The following is a 25,223-nucleotide window of genomic DNA, read 5'->3' on the forward strand; positions in this document are numbered from 1 at the left end:
AGGAAAGTGGCAGATTGGGGAAGTAAAAGTGAGAAGGTTTCATTGGCTCCAAAGGGCACTGTATGCTAATCAGGAGGGGTGTGTCTGCAAACAGCCACATGCAACCACCTCTGATACACTGCGTCCCAAAGCGGGTGAATTGGGCTTCAGCGAAAGGGGTGGTTGGTTTTAGACTTTTGTCCCTTAGTTCGAGTAGGGTGGAAGCAGCTGTTTGAAAACATTCACCATGGGCAGGAAGCTTGTGCCTGTTCTGCTGGGTGTGCAGCTGAAGAGTATGTACTTAAAACTGTACTTTAAAGGATTATTTCTCTAGTATATAGCTACAGAAGTGCACTTTGTTGGTAGTGTTATTAACCATGAAAATGTTTTAAAGTGTTTCTTTCTGACCTTGAGGTAAACAGGCAGTGCTGGTGTTTGTTCTTGATGATGGTTCTTGTTTTCTTGTAGAAACAACAAGCAAAGAACCTTGTCAGAGTGGTTGGTTCTTATTATTGAGTTTTTAGAGTGTGGGGAATTGTTTTAGTTACTTTTACATGAAATGTTCAGAAGCAGAAGGAATGAAAATGGTGTTTAAAAGTTTCTGTTCCTTAGATGTAAAAAGAATTTTATCCCTATTTGATGTACACACAAATTTGTTTGTTACAATATGCTTCAATGTTTTGGTGGGGATCTGGTTCTGCTTTTCTCTCCTTTTCTCTGTGGCTGGCTGAGTCGACACCACAGTGTGATGTCAAAAGGCAAACTTTCCAAAGCCACCTTCTGACAGATCAGCGTTCAAAAGTGAGCGTCCACACGCCCCAAGCGAAAGGAGATTGTGAGCCGCTCTTTGAAAAGACCAGGCCCTTGGTTTGCAAGGAAGCAGCCATATGTCACAGGGTGCTCTTTTTGGGAGAAAAGGGCCAGAAAATGCCATGGCTGCGCTAGCAAGGTGGATAAGCTCTTCTGGGGGCTGCAGCCTGGTGCTCTTTTAAAGGGCTCCTCCAAAACACACTCATTCTGCACATGCCAAGGGCTGGCTTGTACCCAGAGCACCGAGAACTCAACCACATGTAGAAGCCACTTGGTGGCACACAATGGCCCCCCAGAAGCTCCCTGATGCCCAACCCATCCAGGCCATGGTCAGCCTGTAGGCACTGCTCCTAGCTGCCACCCTCCAGCAGCTCCAGGGGTCTAGCCTAATGGCTGCCCTGGCACAGGCCACTGCCCTGGGGCGACGCTTGTTCTCCCTCCCCTGGGTTGTCTGTCCCTGTGGGACGAGCCCTCCAGCAGCGAGTGATGGGACAGGCTGGTTCTGGGGGACTGGAGCGACACCCGCTGGCTCCACAACTTCAGTATGACAAAGTGGCTATTGCTGGAGCTAAGTTATTGGCCCTCCCCTGCCCCCCAGCACCATGACACACAGGTGCAGCCCACACTCCCCTTGCACAAGGGGGTAGCCATTGCTATGTGGAGGCTCACTACCCTGGGCAGCCATGAGTCATTTGGCCATCAATTGGGGGTGGGCAGGGCCACCATTGCGGCTGTTCTGCTGGAGGTAGGGCATGCTTGGGGCACCTCCCCACCATGGGGAGGAGGGCTGCCAGGCAAGGGGGACCCTCAGAGACAGGGGAGAGGGACAGGGTGGGGTGACTGGGGCCAGGTGGGGGGAGGGGAAGGGGATGCATGGAGCACCCCACCACGCACACATGGGCATGTTCTCCCCACACACCATTCAGGTCTTCTGGGCAATCAAAAACAACCTACTTTACTGGGTTGTCCATGTCAGGAATCTGCAAGTCACCCTAATGGGGGCTGAGCAGCTGGACTTCCCCAAGTGCTTCAGAGCTCTGGATGGGACCCACATTGCTATCCAGGCCCCAGAGTGCAGCACAGGCATCTTCATCAATTGCAAGGGGTACCATTTTGTGGGTGCTCCACACCCGCGTGGACACCAAGGGGCAATTTATGGCATTCTGTGTGGGTTTGTCTGGGTGAGCCCACAATGCCCATATCTTTTGCAACTCATGGCTCTGCTGCAGCATGCAGGAGAAGACATCCATCCCAACCTGGGAGCTACCAAATGGGGACACCACTAGGCCCCCTATATAATGCTCAGTGCCATTTACCCCTTGCATGAGTGGCTGATGTGGCCCTACATGGGACACACTGAGCCCAGCCAGGATGTTTTTATTTAGTTCCTAAACTGGGCTTGCAATATTAGGTGGCTGAAGGGCACTTTCAGGGACCCCTCAGGATACTGGAGGTCATCCCACGCAATGTACCAGATGTGGTGGGTATATGCGGCTCCCTCCACAACACTGTGGAGGTAAAGCAAGAGCCGTTCATGCAGGGGTGGGTTTTGGGTCTGGCCACGGCTCCAAGCAGCTGGCTGCTTTCCCGTGCTGTCTGGCACAGAGGGTCAGTGTGCAGGTCAGTAAGTTCCTCTGGGAGGCCTTTGTCTGGGGGCCCATGTGACCCCCCCAACATACAGCCACCACCACAACTCCCTTCCCATGCACCCACCTCTCACTATCAACCCCCTCCCACACTCCCATACCCTCCTGGCCTCCCAATAGACACCAGGGACACGGGAGTGTTGCTAAAGAAAGTATTTCATGAAACTCTGACAATGGATTCCAAACTGGGGAAGGATGGGTGGGAGCAGGGCAGCAATGTCAGGGACTGTGGTTGGATGGGTGGGGGGAACTGTGGGACACTGTGAGGGACATGTGGAGGGAGGAGCTGCAGGGGCTGTGGGAGGGACTGGTGATGGGGTGGGAGGCTGAGCCAGGCACGTGGTCACAGCCTGTGTGAGGGTGTCCAGGCTGCCTGCCACCCAATCCCAGGCCTCCTGCTCCATCACCAGCCTCTCCTGCATGACAGCAGTCACGTCCTGCAGGGTGGTGGTGTGAGCAGTGACAGCAGCAGCTTCCTCCTCCCCACAGTGGCACCAGCACATGCCCCTTCACTGGCCCCATGTGGGCGCTCTTAGGGGTACAGTTCCAGCCCCCTCGCCCTCTGGTGTGGGCCTTTCTGGCTTGTGTACAGGCCTTGTCTGGCCCCTGGATGGTGCAGCTCTGGAGACAGAAGGGGACCCAGGGAAAGGCCATCAGTACCATGACCTGGCCCTGGGGGCTGTGTGCCCCCCCTCCACCTTGTCCCCCCATCTGGCCTGGGGTCCCTGAGGGATCTGTGTGGCTGGGGGGTCCCTGCATGGGTGGGACGTATGCAGTGTAGGTCAGCCTCCCTCCCTGGGCATGCAGCCTGTGGTGCTGTCCACAGGGGCAGGTGCTGAGTGTTGCATGAGGCCCCCATTGAGGCTCAGGGAGCACAGCCATGTGGGGTGCATCCAGACTGGAGCTGGTGGCTGTGTGAGTGGGCCACTGCTGGCCTCCCCTCCCCTTGTGCCAGGCGTCCAACATGCACGAAACAGACCTTGGTGTCCCTAGAGGAACTCAGGGGAGGCCCAGGTGGAGGGGGCCCAGATGGAGACCTCTGAGGACACAGAGGTGATGAGGGCCCCATTGCTGGAACCCCTGTCATGGCTCTGGGCTTCTGTTCCTGTGCCTGTTGGGTGGGAGCTGCTGCCTGCTACTGGTCCTGACACCTCCTGCAGCCCCCGACAAGCGCCATCTGACCTGGTCGTGTGTAGGACGTGGGGGGTCAGTGCTGCCTCCTTGGGTCCCAGGAGGCCGTTGAGCTCCTGGAAGTGGGGCAGGCAGTGGCCACTGCCCCTCGAGTGGCTGGCCTCATCCTGGGCCTGGCAGTTGGCCTGCCACAGTTCCTTCACTTTTCTTCCCAGTAGTTTGGCTGTTCAGGTGGGGTGACCCTCGGAGCTCAGGGAACAGGTGGCTGAAGGCTGCAGCATCCTGGCACCAGCCAGTCATGTGGAGCAGCAGCTCCTCATTCCCCAGAGTGTCAGAAGTCCTTAAATTCAGTCTCACTCCAGGAGGGGCCCTCGTCTGCGTCCCCTGGCTAGGCTCCTGACACACCTCAGATGGGTTGAAGGAGGGTCTGGGGGATACAGGGCTGTGGTCATTGGCCATGGATTGCCACATGGAACTTTCCCCGGGGCAGAACGATCCCCATCTGCCACCATCTGCTGCCCCAGGGCCACAGTTCCCTCGAATGCTCCCTGGGGACGTAGAATACATTTTGCTCTGTGCACCAAGGCCTGGGCAGATGTGCACCTCCAAGAGCAACACCGGCTGCTGCCTGTGGGGCTCTGCTTATTAGCCGGGCAGCACCTGCATCTCTCCTGAGCAGCCGCCCAAGCACACAGCTTCCAGGGACACTGCCGGGGGCGGGGCTGAGGACGGGGAAGGCAGCGAACCCCACCAGCTGTCTGGCAGTGTTCCTGACCAGCCTTGGCCCACTGAGCATTCACCAGGGTCTCTGGCCTGGGTGCAGAGGGGGGTCTCACAGCTGTGATGGCCGAGTGGTTAAGGTGTTGGACTAGAAATCTAATAGGGTTTCCCTGCGCAGGTTCAAATCCTGCTCACAGCGAGGGCTGTGTTTTAGCCACATTCTGGAACCAGGACAAGACAGCAGCTCAGACACTGCCCAGGGGCTGTCTGTGACCAGTGTGTGCAAGAGGTCAGGGGAGTCTGTGCCTGGGGGAAATGCTGACCCTGGGGTGTGGTCACTGCTCTGGCTGCTGCTGGGCCCAGCCTGTCTCCTATGTCAGCCCAACAGTGCAACACTCACCTGTGTAATGCCCTGGCAAGGAGTGGGCAGCCCTGGTTCAGCTGCAGCCAGTGATAGGGCAGCTGCCTCTGAGGGAAGGGCCTGTTCCCAAGGCTGGCTCAGGGGCTCTGGTCTCTCCCAGCTCCTGAGCTGTGCAGTACACAGCTGGGAAAGGGGCAGACACTTGCCCGAGGGGGAATGAATGTCACAATGTCCTCTCTGCCCCAACAGCAATAGACTGATCTGCAGAACCAGACACAGGGCCTGGGGCAGGTCTCCATGTGACTGTGCCGAACCCTGTGCAAGCTCTGGCTTGTTTTGTGCTTGTCTCCATCCGGGGAAAAGCCTCTTCAGGACACATCTCCTGCCCCACAGCTGAAATGAGCCCCACAGTTATGAGACCTCACTGAGGGATTGGCTGATTTCTTCCCACCTTATGATGCTGCCTGCAGACCACACGCTGCTTTGGGGTGTCCTTAGTGAGGGGTTGGTGGTGGGGAGCAGCCTGGCTCAGAGACATTATGAAGATTCTCAGGCCACATGCAGTCATGGTCCTCCCCTCCTCTTGCACTGCCCTCTGCGGCTTTTGAGCCTTCCCATCGAGGTGTCAGTACCAGCTGCCCCACCTCCAGGTGCCCAGAGGAGGACAGGTGAGCTGGGCTCCAGCCTGGGACTCCTCCTCTTCCCTTCTCTCCCTTGAATTTTTAGCCTGGTTTTGATGCTCCTTCCTTTGAGTGCCATGTGTGCAATAGGAATAGCCTGGCAGCTCCAGGACCAGTTGTGAGGGCATCAGGAGAAGCCATGAGAAACACAACCTCAGACCACATCTATCTCTACACACGCTGCTGAGTTCTGGGGCCCCAACATTTTGCACTCAGGTTGACGAGCCAGCCCAACCCGAGACCTGGCTCCAGTGGGCCTCATTTATGCAGCAGGAGGAAAAAGACCTCACTCAGGTACCCCAGGGGACAAAATAGCCCAGCCCTTGGAGAAGACGAGATTTACAGTAGAGCACCACCAGGTCCCACTGAGATTTGAACTATGGCAAATACCAGACACCAACCTCTAGGGTGGGGGAGCTGCTCTCCTGTCTCAGGGCTCCTCGTCGATGGCTTGTTGCTGACTCACAGTGAGGCACCAGAGATGGAGGTCACACAGCAGAGACAAAGGGGAGTGGAGGATGGATGTACCCTCTTGGTGCAGAATGTGCTGAAAATAAGGGTTGTGAAGTCTCCCAGCAGCCACCTCACAGCAGGGGTCCTGGCCTACAGGCAGCTGCCCCATGCAGAAGACTCCCCATAGCAGGAGCTGCCTCCTTGAGTAGCAGCATGCCAGGGGCTGAGGCAGCTGCCCCACAGAAGATCTCCCTGGCAGCAGAGTGACTGACAGAAATGACAGTCCAAACCCAAGAGGAGAAACAACTACAGGAGCAACACTGACAGAGTGGGCAGAACTGAGGTCTCTCAAGTGTGTTTGCCGACTGTTTCAAGATCCTGCCCGACTGCCTTGCCCAAGATCCCCTTTCCCTCCACGGTTCTTACCTCACAATGCTTCCATGAAGGGACCCCTGCGCAATCCATATCTTACACAGCAGTGATGACTGCCCTGTACCCTCACAACAACTTCAAGCGTTGATGAAACTCCTCAGTTCTTACACTGGGTGATAGCCTAGATTGTGACTTTACAACAACATGTTGTTTACAATAGACAAAGGCTCATTGCTTTGCCTGTTCCCATCAGGCTTTCTTTCCAAGGAATTACATAAGCACACCTTTGCATTTTCATGCAGACGCTCTCTAAAGGACACATTCCCCAAACCCTTCAGCAATACCGAGCTCCTGCTGGCACATTCCTTACATCTAAAAATGATACAAAAATTTCTCAAATGAGAACCAAAACTAAAACCTGTTCTGTTCAATATATTCATCAAGGATTTAGATATTGTCACAGAAAGTACGCAGATGACACCAAGCTTGGGGGGGCCGGGGGGCGGTTGCAACTGCTTTGGAGGATAGGGTCAAAATTCAAAATGATCTGAACAAATAGCAGAAATGGTCTGAGGTAAACAGGATGAAGTTTAATGAAGACAAATGCAAAGTGTCCGTTTGAGAAGGAACAATCAGTTTCACACCTACAGAATAGGGAGAGACTGTCTAGGAATGACTACAGCAGAAAGGGATGTAGAGGTTATAGTGGACTACAAGCTAAATATGAGTCAACGGTGTGATGCTTTTGCAAAAAAAGCAAACATGATTCTTGGATGCATTAACAGGTGTGTTGTGCACAAGACAGAAGTCATTCTTACGCTTTACTCTGTGCTGCTTTGGCCTCAGCTCCAGCATTGTGTCCGGTACTGGGAGCCACATTTCAATAAAGATGTGGAGAAATTGGAGAGGGACCAGAAAAGAGCAACAAGTATTATCAAGGATCTAGAGAATATGAACTATGAAGGACGGCTGAAAGAATTGGGCTTGTTTAGTTTAGAAAAGAGAAGATTGAGGGGGACGTGAGAGCGGTTTTAAGTTATGCAAAAGGGTGTCATAAAGAGGAGGGAGAAAACTTGTTCTTCTTGGCCTCTGAGGATAGAACCGGAAGCAACGGGCTTAAACTGCAGCAAGGGAGGTTTAGGTTGGACATTAGGAAAAAGTTCCGAAGTGTCAGGGTGGTCAGACACTGGAATAAATTGCCTGGGGAGGTTGTGGAATCTCCATCTCTGCAGATATTTAAGATCAGGTTAGATAAATGTCTGTCAGGGATGGTCTAGACAGTTCTTGGCCCTGCCATGAGGGCAGGGGGCTGGACTCGATGTACTCTAGAGATCCCTTCCAATCCTAGTGTTCTATCATTCTATGATTCTGTGGAAAAAGCAGTTCAGTCGCACTTTAAAGATGAACAAAATAATTTATGAGGTGTTGAGTTTTTGTGTCCCATGAAAGCTCAGCACCTAATCAATTATTGTGTCAGTCTTTGAAGTGCTCCTGGACTGCTTTTTGGCTTTGATAGGACACAGACTAGCCCGGCTTTCTCTCTGTTCCTATTCAATATGAGTAGCAACTGTTACTTCCCCTCTGTTCCCAGATCTCAGCTGAGGGACAGGTTTGCTGGGCTGATGTGCATTGGCATAACTGTGACCTGACCAGCCCAGAGCTCAGCACGATCCCCTGCCCCCTCCCACCGCAGCTACTGCTGTGTCGCCAAATCTCAGCATCTGCACCAGAGCGCAGGGGACACAGCAGAAGCTGGGGGATGGGAGCTGTTTGTGATGGGCCAAGCAGGGGGAGGAGGCAGGTGCACCTGTGACAACTTCCCTGCTGCTGGGCTGAGGTGGCTGGTTCCTGGCAGGCAAGTGTCCCAGTGTGGTGCACAGGATCCCCCAGGGGCATTGCAGGCAGCCTGGCTTCATAGCACTTACCTTTCCCCGAGAGAGGAGCTACTGCTGGCCCAGCACCTGAGCCCCCACCAGCACGCGCCCCCCCAGCATCCCTTCCTATGGTTCTCCCTCAGGTTGTGGGGAGCAGCTCAGGGCAGGGCCAAAAAGGGGCCACAGCATAAAAACTGTCATCACTCCTGTTCTGGGGGCAGCCACCACAGCTGGGAGACCCTGGCTCCTCTGCTCTCTGGGGCAGAGTCAGTGATGCTCCTTTGCATACCCACAATGCATTGCGTGGTGTGTCCAGAGTCCCTCATCCACCAGCTGCCTTTGCTCCTGGAGCGTCTGGTTCTGGTGCTGAAATTCGGCTGGAAGCACCTCTGGGCAATGGGCTGCACAAAGGGGAGGCTTTGCGGGTTGTCCCTGTGGACACTGTGATGTGAGAAGAACTTGCTTTTTCCCCCGTCAGCTCCTTCAGAGGGGGTGCTGTATAATCTGCTTTCTTTTCAGTTCATGTATCTTTTTTGGTTTTTTGTAAAGGTTTTTCTGTGGGGGAACTTATATAATTTTTATCCTGTTCTTTCATGCCAATTTTTGGGGGGTCTGTGTTTCCTTCTTTTCCCTGTCAGCTTTTTTACAGGGGGTGCTGTATCACTTGGTTTCTTTCCAATTTGTGAACATCTTTTCTCTTTTGTTAAAAATTTTGGTGTAGTGAAGCACGTAAGATTTTTTTCCTGGTTTTTGGTGTCTTTTTTTTGGGAGCTTTTCCACCTGCTTGTGAGTAACAGAAAAAATTCTCTGTATAGTTCATGCATGTTAGCAGTTCGTGTTTCATGTACATATTTTTTCTGGTTTTTGCATTGACTAGAGTTTTTGCAAAATATGCTTGTTATGCTGTGTAGATGGTTCAGTGATTTTTTTTAAACATTTTATCTGTTGTATAATTTTTGCCTTGCTAATCTGTGAGCTGTGTGTTCTGGAAGAACAGGGTGGTTAGGCAGTTGGCTGATGGCTCTATCAGCATTAGAGGAGAGAAATTGCAAAAGAAACCCGAAGGTTCTCTCTCTTTTCAGGAGAATGAGGCACTTTCTTGCACAGAGAACAGCTGTTATGTAAAAGTGCAGCAAAAGACAGAACCGTCTGCTTCCCACCTTAGGCAACTCCCCCAGCCTTTTCCAATGTGGGTTTCTTCAACATTTTACATTCTTACAAGGCTGCCCTGACTGCACTTGTGTCAAGGGCCAAAAGGAAAAGCCCCTTTTACCACCACGAGTTGGATGAGCAGCAGGCTCTTAATCTGACAGTGCCGGGCTCAAGCACTTCTCTGGGCAGCTGGCTGCTGATTTGCCTTGTGCCCCTGGAGCCCAAAGAGTCCTGCCTTCAGCTGGAGCAGTGGCCCAGGTCCCAGATTGTGGGGTGATGCCCTAGAAAGGAAAATTCACTACAAAGTTTCTACATCTTGCCATGATGGTACAGTGGTTAGTACTCTGCACTGTGGCTGCAGAAACCTTGGTTCAAATCCAAGTCATGGCAGTGATAGCCCAGCACAGGGCTGGTACTGCTTTTGTTTTTCCCAAAAGGGGGGTGAAGCACTGCAATGCGTTACCTGAAAAGGTGGTGAAATCTCCATCCCTGGAGGTTTTTAAGCCCTGGCTTAACAAAGCCCTGGCTGGGATGATTTAGTTGGGGTTGCTCCTGCTTTGGGGAGGAGGCTGGACTCAATGATCTCCTGAGGTCCCTTCCAGCCCCAGGATTCTGTGGTTCTAAGCCCATAGCCACAGGAATGGGCCTGGAAAACACAGTGTCTGTCTGGTGGAAGCTTTGTGGGGCCAGGTGCTGAGAAAGCCCCAGGCAGAGAGAGGGAGTCCTGGGAGACACAGGCTCTCCAGAGAAGCAATAAGGACACAGTCCATGCTGCCAGCTGAGGGTGAGAGGTGTCCAGGGGGCAATGCCAGCCAGCCCCAAAGGGTGAGGGGCAGGTGGGGAGGGCTGGAGCCATTGTTCAGGGCTCTGCTTCCCACAGCCTGAGTTCAATGTCAGAGGCACCTCCTGGGGCTGCCTTACTGAGGCACAGCCCTAAAGCTCTCTGAGCTGCTTCCCTCTCCTGTCCTGCATGAGAGTGAGTGGGGTGACTGGTGCCTGGTGGAGCCAGGTCTTTGGCCCAGCCCGATGGAAGGGTTCAGGCAATCGTTTGGTGCGCTGGAACTTGGCAGTGTGCCCAGAGATCCCTGGAGTCCTGATGCTGGTGTGATCTTGTGAGCCTGGGGCAGCCCTCCCTGGAAATGCCGTGTCTCTCCTGCTGAAGGCTCTGGTGCAGAGAGAAGTGATTTAAACTCCCCACTCGCATGTACACAGTGCTCTTCTGACCTCAATAGGCCCCCTGCCGCCCATCCCTGCACTGTGGGAAACAAAAGTTTATGACCAAGAGAAAAAAAATGAACAGGACGGGAGGTGTTACATGGCGTGTCACAGGCATACAAAGCCTTCAGAAGCCTTCTTCCACGCCGTGCTGGGGAGTTTTCAGGCAGGTAAGTCCCTCTGCAGCACACCCCCAGCTGGGGCAGGTCATTCAGTGCTTTTCTTAGAGCGCTGCTTGTCGAAAGGTTACCCCAGAGGCGAGAAGCAGAAACCTGGGAAAGATGAAGCTCCCTCTGTCCCTCCTTGTGCTATGTGGCTTGTGTTTCCTCTGTCCCAGCCACAAGCCTCAGGGTTATGTGCACAGGAATGGCCAAACAGATCTGCTGAGCCTTCAGCTGTACCCAAAGTTTGCATTACCCCTGATTCAGCCAGGTGATGCATGCAGGGCCACTTCGAACACTCGACTCTTCCTTTCGGTAGGGGGTGTGGTAATGAGCGAGGCTGGAAGATGCTACTGAGCTGCCGCCATGAATATGCAGTGCATCATTCGCATAATGGTGGACATGGAATTTGAAAAGTGCCACTTCCATATTGCGCACCGCTGTGTAGACGGGGGGCCTATCAAAAGGACCACCCCCCCACACCTTGTCTTCAAAAGCACCGTCTTCCGCTTTGGTTTTAGGAAGGTGCTGGTGCAGGCACAGCTAAAGTGATGTGTCGGGGCCTGCACACACTGCGCAGAGTTGTGAGTGGGGCATTTGAAGTGGGTAGGGAGACAGTTTAGGGGGTGTGGATTGGCTGTTTCCAGTGTAGGACTGCTGAGCCTGAGAGGCAAAGGGCGCTGCTCCATCTACTTGAGCTGGGACAGTCACTTGAGGGCTGGTTATGAACTGTGGGTGTGATATTTTCACCAAATTATGCCGTATGACTTTTCTGACTCTTGCATTAAAAGTTTCTCTCCTACACTCAGACTGTGTTTGCGACAGGGGAAGGCACTCTGAGGCACCCCGGGGGTGTGTGAATTTCCCTGGGTCGGGGCTCGAGTCGGTCTATGTGAGATTGATGAAAAGGGACCCCTAGATAATGAACCCGGCTCGTATTGCTACCGACACTTTATGACCCAAGGGTAACATTACAAAACTGTGGACTCTGTTATCAGACTGAGCTCTTTCGTGAGTGCCTCAGAAAATCAAAAGTGTGACAATGCACCAGGCTGTTTCATGGAGTACTGGAACAGGAAGGGTAAGACCTGAGCTGCCACCACCACTGCACCTGGGGCAAACCTGGAGCTACCACACGGGGCCCAGTTCTGTGCATGTTACCTGCATTGACTCCCCCAACACCAAGCAAAACTGTCGCAGCTTAGTAGAAACATTTTGAATTATTTATTCCCACACAAAGATCAGTTGTGTGTGTTTGGCGGTGGTATTGGTACAGGCGTCCAAAACTGTTACAAAAGAAAGAAAAGGCAAATTCTCATCGAATTCCTAAATGTTCTCGTGCTGAGCTAGATGGGAAAGTTTCCCTTCCCATAACTTCTAGTAGTTTGTGCTTATTCGGATGTTTTCCAGTTAGGCCAAATCAAAGCTGTCTTTGTCTTTCCAACGTTGTTGCTTTCAGTGTAGGTGCAGGAGGAGAGAAGAAATGATGATGTCATTGTCCCTTATTTTACACTTTCCTCCAGGTGCCAGAAAGATCCATTGTGTGTCCCAGAGCCAGGCAGCTCCTGGTGTCCAGCCCAGTGAGCAGCTGCCATTCATGGGAATTGTGAGCCTGTTGCCTACATCTCCCTGGCTGGGGATGGTGACCTGGCCCAGGGCGGTGACTCTGTCTTGCTCCCTGCCAGGCTCTCAGCCTCTTTCCTGCAGCTCTTTTGGCCTCCTGCCTAGATTAAGGAAAACCAAGAAAGGCCTGTAATGGTCTGCATGGGGCTTGAACCCATGACCTTGGTGCTATTAGCCCACACTCTAAACAGCAGAGCTCGCAGCCCTGGAAGGAAATGCTTCTGAGGGGGCCTATTTGGGAATGAGCAACAGGCAGCTGCAGGGCCCCTGCCCACTGAAAGAAATTTCTTCCCCTCCCTCACCAGCCTGGCCTCCCCTTTCTGCCTCTGTCACCCATCCCCCACTGCTCTGAGCCCAGCTAGGGGTCCCCTCAGCCCCGGCTGCCCCTCACCAGCTGTCCTGGGCCCCTGCAGTGTGTCACTCAGACCCTGTCTCTCCTGCCCCTCCCCACTGCCCTTTTCCCCTCCTCCCTCAGCCACAAGCCCAGCCGGGTTCCCCCTCACACCTGCCCTCCCCCCCACCTCCCCTCTGCCCTGCACAGTCACACACTGAGCCCTTGGCCCTGCCCGGGGCTGTGTCAGAGCAGAGACAGCCTGTGGGTGCAGCCCCTGCCCGGGGGTATCCTGCGGCTGTGTCTTCATGTGCTTCTTCTTCCGGAAGCGGCATGGTAGTGAGCTGTCCAGAAGATGCTAATGAGGGGCAGATGTAAAGTGCCTGCACCTCATTAGCATGTGGTGCATAATTCGGAGTCTGGAAAAGGCTCTTGCAGACTCCCAGCACAAAAACCTTTACAAAAAAGCAAAAGAAACACAAGAACTGAAAAAAAAAAGCAGATTATACAGCATCCCCTCTGAAGGAGCTGACGGGGGAAAAAGCAAGTTCTTCTCACATCACAGTGTCCACAGGGACAACCCGCAAGCCTCACCTTTGTGCAGCCCATTGCCCAGAGGTGCTTCCAGCCGAATTTCAGCACCAGAACCAGAGGCTCCAGGAGCAAAGGCAGCTGATGGATGAGGAACTCTGGACACACCACGCAATGCATTGTGGGTATGCGAAGGAGCATCACTGACTCTGCCCCAGAGAGCAGAGGAGCCGGGGTCTCCCAGCTGTGGTGGCTGCCCCTAGAACAGGGGTGATGACAGTTTTTATGCTGTGCCCCCTTTTTGGCCCTGCCCTGAGCTGCTCCCCACAACCTGTGGGAGAACCATAGGAAGGGATGCCGGGTGGGGGCACGTGCTGGGGGGGGCTCAGGTGCTGGGCCAGCAGTGGCTCCTCTCTGGGGGAGGGGGAAGTGCTATGAAGCCAGGTGGCCTGCAGTGCCCCTGGGGGATCCTGTGCACCACACTGGGGCACCTGCCTGCCAGGAACCAGCCACCTCAGCCCAGCAGCAGGGAAGTTGTCACAGGTGCACCTGCCTCCTCCCCCTGCTTGGCCCATCACAAACAGCTCCCATCCCCCAGCTTCTGCTGTGTCCCCTGCACTCTGGTGCAGATGCTGAGATTTGGCGACACAGCAGCAGTTGCGGGGGGAGGGAGCAGGGGATCGTGCTGAGCCCTGGGCTGGTCGGGGTCACATTTATGCCAATGCACATCAGCCCAGCAAACCTGTCCCTCGGCTGAGATCTGGGTACAGAGGGGAAGTGACAGTTGCTACTCATATTGAATAGGAACAGAGAGAAAGCCGGGCTAGTCTGTGTCCTATCAAAGCCAAAAAGCAGTCCAGGAGCACTTTAAAGACTGACACAATAATTGATTAGGTGCTGAGCTTTCATGGGACACAAAAAGTCATCACCTCATAAATTATTTTGTGCATCTTTAAAGTGCGACTGAACTGCTTTTTCCACAGAATCATAGAATAATAGAATACTAGGATTGGAAGGGATCTCTAGAGGCCATCAAGTTCAGCTCCCTGCCCTCATGGCAGGGCCAAGAACTGTCTAGACCATCCCTGACAGACATTTATCTAACCTGATCTTAAATATCTCCAGAGATGGAGATTCCACAACCTCCCCAGGCAATTTATTCCAGTGTCTGACCACCCTGACACTTCGGAACTTTTTCCTAATGTCCAACCTAAACCTCCCTTGCTGCAGTTTAAGCCCGTTGCTTCTGGTTCTATCCTCAGAGGCCAAGAAGAACAAGTTTTCTCCCTCCTCTTTATGACGCCCTTTTGCATAACTTAAAACCGCTCTCACGTCCCTCTCAATCTTCTCTTTTCTAAACTAAACAAGCCCAATTATTTCAGCCGTCCTTCATAGTTCATATTCTCTAGATCCTTGATAATTCTTGTTGCTCTTTTCTGGTCCCTCTCCAATTTCTCCACATCTTTATTGAAATGTGGCTCCCAGAACCAGACACAATACTCGAGCTGAGGCCAAAGCAGCACAGAGTAAAGCGGAAGAATGACTTCTGTCTTGTTCATAACACACCTGTTAATGCATCCAAGAATCATGTTTGCTTTTTTTGCAAAAGCATCACACTGTTGACTCGTATTTAGCTTGTGGTCCACTATAACCTCTACATCCCTTTCTGCTGTAGTCATTCCGAGACAGTCTCTCCCCATTCTGCAGGTGTGAAACTGATTGTTCCTTCTCAAACGGAGCACTTTGCATTTGTCTTCATTAAACTTCATCCTGTTTACCTCAGACCATTTCTCCTATTTGTCCAGATCATTTTGAATTTTGACCCTATCCTCCAAAGCAGTTGCAACCCCCCCCGAACTTGGTATCATCTGCAGACTTAGTAAGTGTACTTTCTTTGCCACTATCTAAATCCTTGATGAATATATTGAACAGAACAGGTTTTAGTTTTGGTTCTCATATGAGTAATTTGAGTATTATTTTTAGATGTAAGGAATGTGCCAGCAGGAGCTCGGTATTGCTGAAGGGTTTGGGGAATGTGTCCTTTAGAGAGCGTCTGCATGAAAATGCAAAGGTGTGCTTATGTAATTCCTTGGAAAGAAAGCCTGATGGGAACAGGCAAAGCAATGAGCCTTTGTCTATTGTAAACAACATGTTGTTGTAAAGTCACAATCTAGGCTATCACCCAGTGTAAGAACTGAGGAGTTTCATCAACGCTTGAAGTTGTTGTGAGGGTACAGGGCAGTCATCACTGCTGTGTAAGATATGGAGTGCACAGGGCTCCCTCCATGGCAGCATTGTGAGGTAAAATCCAGGGAGGGAAAGGGGATCTTGGGCAAGGCAGTAGGGCAGGTTCTTGAAACAGTCGGCAAACACATTTGAGAGACCTCAGTTCTGCCCACTCTGTCAGTGTTCCTCCTGCAGTTGTTTCTTCTCTTGGGTTTGGACTGTCATTTCTGTCAGTCACTCTGCTGTCAGGGAGATCTTCTGTGGGGCAGCTGCCTCAGCCCCTGGCATGCTGCTACTCAGGGAGGCAGCTCCTGCTATGGGGAGTCTTCTGCATGGGGCAGCTGCCTGTTGGCCAGGACCCCTGCTGTGAGGCTTCACAACCCTTATTTTCAGCACATTCTGCACCGAGAGGGTACACCCATCCTCCACTCCCCTTTGTCTCTGCTGTGTCAGCTCCATCTCTGGTGCCTCACTGTGAGTCACCAACACGCCATCAAGGAGGAGCCCTGAGACAGGAGAGCAGCTCCCCCACCCTAGAGATTGGTGTCTGGTATTTGCCATAGTTCAAATCTCAGTGGGACCTGGTGGTGCTCTACTGTAAATCTCGTCTTCTCCAAGGGTTGGGCTATTTTGTCCCCAGGGGTACCTGAGTGAGGTCTTTTTCCTCCTGCTGCATGAATGAGGCCCACTGGAGCCAGGTCTCGGGTTGGGCTGGCTCGTCAACCTGAGTGCAAAAGGTTGGGGCCCCAGAAGTCAGCAGAGTGTGTAGAGATAGATGTGCTCTGAAGTTGGGTTTCTCATGGCTTCTCCTGATGCCCTCACAACTGGTCCTGGAGATGCCAGGCTATTCCTATTGCACACATGGCACTTAAAAGAAGGAGCATCAAAACCAGGCTAAAAATTCAGGGGACAGAAGGGGAGAGGAGGAGTCCCAGGCTGGAGCCCAGCTCACCTGTCCTCCTCTGGGCACCTGGAGGTGGGGCAGCTGGTACTGACACCTCAAGGGGAAGGCTCAAAAGCCGCAGAGGGCAGTGCAAGAGGAGGGGAGGACCATGACTGCATGTGGCCTGAGAATCTTCATAACGTCTCTGAGCCAGGCTGCTCCCCACCACCAACCCCTCACTAAGGACACCCCAAAGCAGCGTGTGGTCTGCAGGCAGCATCACAAGGTGGGAGGAAATCAGCCAATCCCTCGGTGAGGTCTCATAACTGTGGGGCTCATTTCAGCTGTGGGACAGGAGATGTGTCCTGAAGAGGCTTTTCCCCCGATGGAGACGAGCACAAAACAACCCAGAGCTTGCACAGGGTTAGGCACAGTCACGTGGAGACCTGCCCCAGGCCCTGTGTCTGGTTCTGCAGATCAGTCTATTGCTGTTGGGGCAGAGAGGACATTGTGACATTCATTCCCCCTTGGGCAAGTGTCTGTCCCTTTCCCAGCTGTGTACTGCACAGCTCAGGAGCTGGGAGAGACCAGAGCCCCTGAGCCAGCCTTGGGAACAGGCCCTTCCCGTAGAGGCAGCTGCCCTATCACTGGCTGCAGCTGAACCAGGGCTGCCCACTCCTTGCCAGGGCATTACACACGTGAGTGCAGCACTGTTGGGCTGACATAGGAGGCAGGCTGGGCCCAGCAGCAGCCAGAGCAGTGACCACACCCCAGGGTCAGCATTTCCCCCAGGCACAGACCCCCCTGTCCTCTTCCACACGCTGGTCACAGACAGCCCCTGGGCAGCGTCTCAGGGTGTGTGCTGCTGTCTTGTCCTGGTTCCAGGATGTGGCTAAAACACAGCCCTCGCTGCGAGCAGGATTTGAACCTGCACAGGGAAACCCTATTGGATTTCTAGTCCAACACCTTAACCACTCAGCCATCACAGCTGTGAGACCACCTCTGCACCCAGGCCAGAGACCCTGGTGAATGCTCGGTGGGCCAAGGCTGGTCAGGAACACTGCCAGACAGCTGGGGGGGTTTGCTGCCCTCCCCTTTCCTCAGCCCCAGCTCCGGCAGTGTCCCTGGAAGCTGTGTGCTTGGGCGGCTGCTCAGGAGAGATGCAGGTGCTGCCCGGCTAATAAGCAGAGCCCCACAGGCAGCAGCTGGTGTTTCTCTTGGAGGTGCACATCTGCCCAGGCCTTGGTGCACTGAGCAAAAGGTATTCTACGTCCCCAGGGAGCATTCGAGGGAACTGTGGCCCTGGGGCAGCAGATGGTGGGGGAGGGGGATCATTCTGCCCCGGTGAAAGTTCCATGTGGCAATCCATGGCCAATGACCACAGCCCTGTATCCTGCAGACCCCCCTTCAACCCATCTGAGGTGTGCCAGGAGCCCAGCCAGGGGACGCAGACGAGGGCCCCTCCTGGAGTGAGACTGAGTTTAAGGACTTCTGACACTCTGGGGAATGAGGAGCTGCTGCTGCACATGACTGGCTGGTGCCAGGATGCTGCAGCCTTCAGCCACCTGTTCTCTGGCCTGAGCTCCGAGGGTCACCCCACCTGAACAGCCGAACTACTGGGGAGAAAAGTGAAGGAACTGTGGCAGGCCAACTGCCAGGCCCAGGATGAGGCCAGCCACTCGAGGGGCAGTGGCCACTGCCTGCCCCACTTCCAGGAGCTCAACGGCCTCCTGGGACCCAAGGAGGCAGCACTGACCCCCCACGTCCTACACACGACCAGGTCAGATGGCACTTGCCAGGGGGCTGGAGGAGGTGTCAGGACCAGTAGCACGCAGCAGCCCCCACCCAACAGGCACAGGAACAGAAGCCCAGAGCCATGACAGGGGTTCCAGCAATGGGGCCCTCATCATCTCTGTGTCCTCAGAGGTCTCCATCTGCGCCCTCTCCACCTGGGCCTCCCTTCAGTTCCTCTAGGGACACCAAAGCAGGTTTCGTGCATGTTGGACGCCTGGCACAAGGGGAGGGGAGGCCAGCAGTGGCCCACTCACACAGCCACCAGCTCCAGTCTGGATGCACCCCACATGGCTGTGCTCCCTGAGCCTCAATGGGGGCCTCATGCAACACTCAGCACCTGCCCCTGAGGACAGCACCACAGGCTGCATGCCCAGGGAGGGAGGCTGACCTACACTGCATATGTCCCACCCATGCAGGGACCCCCCAGCCACACAGATCCCTCAGGGACCCCAGGTCAGATGGGGGGGACAAGGTGTAGGGGGGCACACAGCCCCCAGGGCCAGGTCATGGTACTGATGGCCTTTCCCTGGGTCCCCTTCTGTCTCCAGAGCTGCACCATCCAGGGGCCAGACAAGGTCTGTACCCAAGCCAGAAAGGCCCACACCAGAGGGCTAGGGGGCTGGAAGTGCACCCCTAAGAGCGCCCACATGGGGCCAGTGCTGGGGCATGTGCTGGTGCCACTGTGGGGAGGAGGAAGCTGCTGCTGTCACTGCTCACACCACCACCCTGCAGGACGTGACTGCTGTAATGCAGGAGAGGCTGGTGATGGAGCAGGAGGCCTGGGATTGGGTGGCAGGCAGCCTGGACACCCTCACACAGGCTGTGACCATGTGCCTGGCTCAGCCTCCCACCCCATCACCAGTCCCTCCCACAGCCCCTGCAGCTCCTCCCTCCACATGTCCCACAGTTCCCCCCACAGATCCACCCACAGTCCCTGACATTGCTGCCCTACTCCCACCCAACCTTCCCCCATCCCCTCCCATCTTCCTGTAGCCCACAGTGAGCCCAAGCCTGAGCCCACTGGACCCCTTCCTTGTCCCTACCTCCTGATGGTCCCAGCCCCATCCCAGCCCTTGTGAGAATATGGACTGTGGCCTCCCACCCGCTCCCCAGAGCCCTTTCTGAGTTCTGTTACCCCCACCCAAGACCTCCTCTAAGTTCCATTGCCCCCACTGCCCACCCCAGGACCCCATTTTCTATAGTCCCCCATCCCTCTTGTCAATCGTTTACACTTCTGTTTATGCAGTTTGGAATCCATTGTCAGAGTTTCATGAAATACTTTCTTTAGCAACACTCCCGTGTCCCTGGTGTCTATTGGGAGGCCAGGAGGGTATGGGAGTGTGGGAGGGGGTTGATAGTGAGAGGTGGGTGCATGGGAAGGGAGTTGTGGTGGTGGCTGTATGTTGAGGGGTCACATGGGCCCCCAGACAAAGGCCTCCCAGAGGAACTTACTGACCTGCACCCTGACCCTCTGTGCCTGAGAGCATGGGAAAGCAGCCAGCTGCTTGGAGCCGTGGCCAGACCCCAAACCCACCCCTACATGAACGGCTCTTGCTTTACTTCCACAATGTTGTGGAGGGAGCAGCATGAACCCACCACATCCGGTACATTGCGCGGGATGACCTCCAGTATCCTGAGGGGGCCCTGAAAGTGCCCTTCAGCCACCTAATATTGCAAGCCCAGTTTAGGAACTAAATAAAAACATCCTGGCTGGGCTCAGTGTGTCCCATGTAGGGCCGCATCAGCCACTCATGCAAGGGGTAAATGGCACTGGGCATTATATAGGGGGGTGGTGGTGTCCCCAGCTGGGAGCTCCCAGGTTGGGATGGATGTCTTCTCCTGCACACTGCAGCAGAGCCATGAGTTGCAAAAGATACGGGCATTGTGGGCTCACCCAGACAAACCCACACAAAATGCCATAAATCGCCCCTTGGTGTCCAAGCGGGTCTGGAGCACCCCAAAATGGTACCCCTTGCAATTTATGAAGATGCCTGTGTTGCACTCTGGGGCCTGGATAGCAATGTGGGTCCCATCCAGAGCCTTGAAGCAGTTGGGGAAGTCCAGCTTCTCAGCCCCCATTAGGGTGACTTGCAGATCCCTGACATGGACAACCCAGTAAAGTAGGTTGTTTTTGATTGCCCAGAAGACCTGAATGGTGTGTGGGGAGAACATGCCCATGAGTGCATGGTGGGGCGCTCAATGCATCCCTTTCCCCTCCATAACCTGGCCCCAGCCACCCCACCCTGTCACTTTCCACTGTCCCTCTCCCTCAATGACCATGAGTGACCTCTGAACTGCTCCCTCTGAGCAGCTCACAATCTCCTTTTGCTTGGGGTGTGTGGACACTTGCGTTAGAACGCTGATCTGTCAGAACGTGGCTTTGGAAAGTTTGCCTTTTGAAATCATACTGTGGTGTAGACTCAGCCAGCCGCGGAAAAAAAGGTAGAAAAGCAGAACCAGGTCCCCACCTAAACATTGAAGCACGTTGTAACAAAGAAATGTGCATGTACATCAAATAAGGGTAAAATTCTTTTAACAACTAAGGAACAGAAACTTTTAAACGCCATTTTCACTCCCTCTGCTACTGAACATTTCATGTAAAATCAGCTAAAGCAATTCTCCACACTCTAAAAACTGCATTTAAACTTCACAATAGCTACGTCTACATGTGAATGCTACATCGAAATAGCTTATTTCGATGTAGCGACATCGAAATAAGCTATTTTGAAGAATAACATCTACACGTCTTCCAGGGCTGGTGCCGTCGACGTTCAACGTCGAAGTTGGGCAGCAATACATCGAAATAGGCGCTACAGGGGAGTGTCTACACACCAAAGCGGCCCACATCGAAATAAGGGTGCCAGGAACAGCTGCAGACAGGGTCACAGGGCGGACTCAACAGCAAGCTGGTCCCTTAAAGGGCCCCTCCCAGACACACTTGCACTAAACAGCACAAGATCCACAGAGCCGACAACTGGTTGCAGACCCTGTGCATGCAGCATGGATCCCCAGCTGCAGCAGCAGCAGCCAGAAGCCCTGGGCTAAGGGCCACTGCATGCGGCGACCATAGAGCCCCGCAGGGGCTGGAGAAAGCGTCTCTCAACCCCTCAGCTGGTGGCCACCATGGCAGACCCCGCTATTTCGATGTTGCGAGACGTGGATCGGCTACACGTGCCCTACTTCGACGTTCAATGTCGAAGTAGGGCGCTATTCCCATCTCCGCATGAGGATAGCGACTTCAACATCTCGCCGCCTTATGTCGATTTCAACTTCGAAATAGCACTCGCCACGTGTAGACGTGGCGGGCGCTATTTTGAAGTTGGCGCAGCTACTTCGAAGTAGCCGGCATGTGTAGACACGGCTAATAAGAGCCAACCACTCAGGCTAGGTTCTCTTCGTCTTGCTTCCCAGAAAAAACAAGAACAATCATCAAGAGCAAACAGCAGCACTACCTGCTTACCTCTGTTATGGGGAATCACTGGTATACATGCTTTAAGAAGTATACATGCTTTAAGAAATGTTATAAGAAATTTTGTTCTCCTAGCTTAGCACTAGTCACTAAATTTGTTGAAGCCTTAGGCCCAGGTCAGGCTGACGTGAGCAGAATAATAGGGAGGCGGCTGCAAAACCAGTAGAAACTGGTTCTTGATGAGCAGAAAAGGAGTTTGAAAAGACAGCAATGAGAGAGGAATGCAAGGAGTTCAGATAACAATTGCTCGAAGATGATCGGGCGTCTACAGCAAGATCATCCTCCCAGCACCTGGATCCATCCAATTAGGAAGAGTGAAGACCCCTACTCAAATTAGGGGATTGGACTCTGGGCGGGGGCATGGGCGGTGTTACAAACTGTGGGGTGTGGGGGAAAAAGGAAAAAAAAGAAAAACTGCTGTAGGGGTTAAAATTTTTACCTTTTCCACAATAACCAGACCCCACTCTGTGAGAGAAAATTAGGGGGTCATCTGCACCTCTTTGAAGTTGTTACCTTGTCACTTAGAGACAATTTACCCTGAAGACTCCTTTGTTTTGGTCATCATGTACCTTTGTTGGGTAAACTGAAGTCAGCAGAGCTGGTGTTTGCAGACAGATTTCAGGATAACTTGGCTGAGACTTTGGTATGTTAAAGAAGACAATTAATTACCAAACTATCTAAATAAACTGTATAAAAAGGCCTGAAAACTGATTCTCAGGGCTCCCACTTCTCTGGAAGTTGGCAGCCTGCATATATGTAAATAAACTTTCCTTTTAGATCTCACTCTTGCCTCACTGCTTTGACCTCCAGCCTCGGACCTTTGGGGAGTACTGTTCCCCAGGGGAAAGTGGCTTCCCCAACAACTGGCGTCACAGACAGGATGGCTTGGAACACCAGCTGGAGAGGCTGACGACAGGGAACAGGATCGGGCTACAGTGCGCACCTAAAGGGTAAGGGATCCATTTAAAATCCCTGGTCCGCCTCCCTGTTCTCCTCGCTGGCTGAACCGGTTGGCGGTAAGAGTCATCTTTCGTTCCTAAATTTTCTCCAGGAGGCTTGAGAGAGATTTAAAACGTTGGGTATAGCCAAAATAGGGGTTGGGTTGTTGCTGACTGACTGGTGGCGAGTCCAAGCGCATGGTTTTGAGTGAGTGAAGTCCGGAATAGAACCGCAGCCGCACCGGCGCTGTCAGTGCTACTGAACAGCTGCCAAAAGCAAGGGCGGTTTCTCTCCGGCACATGAGAAGTGTGAGTGAAGCTGACAGTTTGTCTGGACTCCCACACTATCCTTGGAGAGGGTAGTGTTGCTGGAAGCCTGTGCTGCCCTTGGAGAGGGTAGTACTGCTGGGCTCCTGTGCTGTCCTTGGACAGGAAAGTGCTAACATGGGTGGGAATGCTCCCTCGAGTTTGTCTCCAACTCAGGGGAAAGGCACCTCACAGCCTGGGACTCCCTTGTCTCAGATGATAAGAATTTACAGTCAGCTTGGGAAATTGCCGGCAGGTTTGAAACTTAGGAGACTTAAGAAATTGATGAACATTTGGAATGGCTATACTTATGGGAATCCCCGAAAACAGTGGCCACTAGAGGGCAGTTTTGATTTGGAAAAGCTTGCCCACCTTAGAGGTTTCCTCGAGGAAACACATCCTAACCAGATGGAATATTGGTACCTCTGGCAGGATGTGGCAAAAAAGAAAAAGAACCAAAGCATAATGGCTAGCCAAAAAGACTCTATTGAGAAGCTGCAGCAACAATTGGCTACTCTAAAGAAACAGCCCAATTCCCCAGAATTGCCGTCTGCACCCCCACTCTACTCAGCAATGGCACAATTATATCCTCAGTTGCCTGAGAATAAGGCTACCCCAGCCCCAATCCCTGACCCGCCAGAGGACCTTTTGGACATGTGGACAGGCTGGCTACCGCCACCCCTGCCTCCCACACATCCATCCCCTCCACCAGATCAGACTGCTTCTTCCACACGAATAAACCAGACACTGCCTAATCAGCCAGAACAGCCCCCATCTCTGCACCAGGTTGAAGTATCCCTCACCTCACCTGAACCAGACCATCCTGATATGATTTTTGTACCCATTAAGCCTCTTAAGGAACATACTGTTCAGGAGTTGATTAATAGCCTTAACCCTATATTGCTTAAAGCTGGTTAGAAGCCAACTGGAATCCACACTGACACAAACACTGTTGCAATTGCGAAGGGTGCTCGCCCATCTAAAGTTTCCTTTGAGCAATGCTACTTCCCGACCTTATTTAAGAACTCACAAGAGTTGTCACCAGCCACCAATATTTCTGATCAGGGAAACTCATCACAAGTCATAGAGGCTCCCCTTAGAATGTTTCCAGAGGCTTCAGGAGAGGCTCCACAGCAAATCCATGTACCATGGACTGCTGCTGATATTTTAAATTTTAAGAGCATTTTGCTTCCTTTCCAAAAGGACCCCCAAGGATTCCGTGAGGAAGTACAAAGGCTTATTAACATTTATAACCCCACGCATCGGGACATGGACTGGCTCTTAAGAGCTAATCTACCTCCACATGATTATGCAGCTTTAATTCGGCAGGCTCGATTAGCAGCCCCACATCATGATGGTGCTCAATGGCCAAATGATCCTCTCCCTGGCCCCCCCACTAACGATACTGAGCAAAATGTTTTAAATAATGACTTGAAGGGACTCCTTAATGCAATCACTGAGGTTGTCCCAGTGCGGCAGGACTGGTCAAAAATACAAGCTGTAAAGCAAAAGCCAGATGAACGTCCTGTCTCATACATTGAATGCCTCCTGTCTGCCTTTCGAAAATTCTCCCAAATTGACCCAGAAGTGGAAGGTAATCATCCCATTATTATTGCAGTTGTAGTGGACAATCTCCTCCCTGAAATCAGAGACAGGATTAAAAACAACGTTGTAGGCTGGAGAGAGAACACAATCCTTCAAATTCAAGGGGCAGCTACACAGTTTTGGGAAAACTTGCAAGCTGACAAAGCAAAGAAAAAGGAATTAAAAACAACTGTCATGGCCATGCAAATTGCAAATCTGCAGAAAAAGAAAAACCCTAAACGGCGCCCAACTAGTGCACCACCGCCACCTAGAAGTCGAAACCTTATTCCTTTTTCTGGCCAACCTAACTTTCCCCAACAACAACAGCAACGCTCACGCTCTCAGCACCGGGGACCCCTAAGAACTGGGGAGTGTCATTACTGTGGGAAAAATGGCCACTGGAAAAATGAATGACGCAAGCGCCAGCAGGACATGGCACAAGAAAATCGGGGTCTGTTACAATACCAGAGCCAACTCAATCCTGCTGCTGCTCCCTGGCCTGATCCCCCAAGCAGCCAAAATCTGCTTCCACAGCCTAACCCATGTGTTAGCCACTTGGGAACTGATCAAAATTATGCCTGTAATTATTGACAATGCCGTGAGGTCCTCACATTACCCCTTCAGACTTCCCCACAAGTTCCTGAACCTTTTATTTCAATAACTGTGAATGGACAACCCCACAAATTTTTGGTTGACACTGGGGCTACCCTTTCTACTTTAAGACAGTCTGAAACCTCCCTCCAAAAAACTCCTTCTGTGATTAATGCTGTGGGAATAGGAGGTCAATGTATTCCTCATCCAGTCTCAGAAACCACATCAGTGACTGTTGGACCCTTATCAGCTGAGCATTCTTTCCTGTTATCTCCCAGTTCTCCTGTAAACCTTATGGGACGTGACTTATTGTGTAAATTGGGAGCAAACCTCTATTGTAGAGAGGAAGGGATATTTGTTCACCTTCCTCCCTATCAGACTCCAAATTTGATG

General features: G+C 52.8%; 3 non-coding genes and 1 pseudogene across 3 annotated transcripts; 3 read left to right on the top strand and 1 right to left on the bottom strand.

Moving 5' to 3' along the window:
* Positions 1 to 282: 282 nt before the first annotated feature.
* Positions 283 to 479, top strand: LOC142024149 (small nucleolar RNA U3; annotated as a pseudogene).
* A 3,924-nt stretch (positions 480 to 4,403) lies between these two features.
* On the top strand, positions 4,404 to 4,485 carry TRNAS-AGA (transfer RNA serine (anticodon AGA)). Its single transcript has one exon. It is a non-coding gene; the product is annotated as a tRNA-Ser (tRNA).
* Positions 4,486 to 9,496: 5,011 nt separating this feature from the next.
* Positions 9,497 to 9,568, top strand: TRNAH-GUG (transfer RNA histidin (anticodon GUG)). Its single transcript has one exon. It is a non-coding gene; the product is annotated as a tRNA-His (tRNA).
* Positions 9,569 to 17,055: 7,487 nt separating this feature from the next.
* TRNAS-AGA (transfer RNA serine (anticodon AGA)) lies at positions 17,056 to 17,137 on the bottom strand. Its single transcript has one exon. It is a non-coding gene; the product is annotated as a tRNA-Ser (tRNA).
* Positions 17,138 to 25,223: the final 8,086 nt, after the last annotated feature.

Source organism: Carettochelys insculpta, chromosome 21, assembly GCF_033958435.1.
Source record: "Carettochelys insculpta isolate YL-2023 chromosome 21, ASM3395843v1, whole genome shotgun sequence".
In the NCBI taxonomy this organism is placed as follows: domain Eukaryota; kingdom Metazoa; phylum Chordata; order Testudines; family Carettochelyidae; genus Carettochelys; species Carettochelys insculpta.